Source organism: Capsicum annuum, chromosome 2 (assembly GCF_002878395.1).
Source record: "Capsicum annuum cultivar UCD-10X-F1 chromosome 2, UCD10Xv1.1, whole genome shotgun sequence".
NCBI lineage: Eukaryota > Viridiplantae > Streptophyta > Magnoliopsida > Solanales > Solanaceae > Capsicum > Capsicum annuum.
Genome location: NC_061112.1, coordinates 32782523 through 32784325, shown reverse-complemented (window position 1 = coordinate 32784325; position 1803 = coordinate 32782523).

Sequence of the window (1803 nt, the reverse complement as noted above, 5' to 3'; positions counted from 1 at the left end):
CGACAAGCCTCTAAGAAAATCAATAAAACCAGCGAGCCATTGAGACATGCCCCAACTGACTCATACTCAGTTATCAAATGTAAAAAATTCCATGAAACCAACATCAGACATCACATCCTCAGAACATGAGGAATCACCACAATAGAGGATGTAGAGCAGCATGCCCGAAGAATTACTATCGAACCTGGAACTGAGTACCTGAACCTAAATTCTAAGAAAATATAGCCCATATTTGAAGATATGGGTCAGTACCATGGAAAGGAACTGAGTATATAGGGGTGTATGCAGTTTTATAAACATCATCATCATAAATATTTATAAGAAATATGCAGGATGTATGAAAGACTCACATAGCCTGAAGAAAATCATCATAATCATGAGTGGATGAAAAAAGTACAATAACACATGTGAGTCATCATATAATTTGTCAATCACTTTTAGTTCATCAAGAATATCAATTCTCATAATGTAAATATCATTTAAATCTTTCAAAAGAATAATTTTCACAATTCAACTTTCAAATCACTTCACCATTCACCATAGACACAAGAAAACACAAACGCACTGGGAGATCCTATATCCGACATAAACCATGTGAGCTATATGGAGTCTAACGTACAACCCACATTGGGGAGAGCCATCCTATCCTTGCCATCAGAGTAGGACTATCGATATCAAATTCACACAAACTAGTGATCACTATATAAACCATCCTCAGGCTCACTCCTACAGGGGCACGTAGTTCTACAGAAGTAAGGTCGCTTTATACCTCCTACTCAGTGCAAAAGATTTCTCCCGAACTTAGCTCAGATCATTTCAAAGATAATCCATAACAAAATAATTTCAGTAATATATAAATATACATCGGGAGCCATCATGCTTCCCATCTATCAAAATCAACCACATTGTGGATTTCTTTCACACTCGAGTTCTAAACCTCTCTTTTAAGACCCAAAGGTCAAATCATTCAAAATATCTCAAATATTCAACATCAACGTGCTTATAACACACACTTTCTCAATAAAACACAATTTACAATGGGGATTCATGACCCAACTATCAAAATCATGATAAATATCGTTCAAGATTCATGCTTTATATCTCCACACATGTAAATTCATCTTTTAAAATCATAAACATGAAGATTTCATAATAATCATCATAAGATATGGGTTCATGCTTCAAATTTATAAAAATCAAATAAAAATCATGCCTTTGTAAAGAGAATTACTTTTGGGCACTAGAACGAAAGAGTGTTCTTGTTGAAAAACCCCACATACCTTGAATGATGAACTTTAGATCAATACTTATTTTTGAGATGTTAATCGTACCTTTGAATGATGGTTCTTGGAGTTCTTGAACTAGGAACTTTGAATCTTGAATAAATTTGCAGAATTAATGGTGAACTTTGGAGGTTCTTGAAGTTCTTGAACTAGGAACTTGGAATCTTGAATAAATTTGTAGAATTAATGGTGAACTTTGGAAGTTCTTGAAGTTGGATGTAGGAGTTTAGGGTTTTCTTTTTGAGGGAATTTGATGAAATATAATATATAATACTTCTAATAGGCTGTAATATAGGTTTGGATAGATTTTGGGTGAGGCGGAATGACCAAAACGCCTCTAAAAATTAAATAATTCTCGAATCTATCCTTTGGTGGACTGTTTTGATAGTCTGAAGTAGATCAAGCATAACGTTTTGCTCCAATATCCAAATTGGATAAAACTAATTTCATTAGAAAGAGGACTCTCATATATTTCCGTTGATATATAGTATCTCACCCAGATTATTGTGTACGAGGAGTT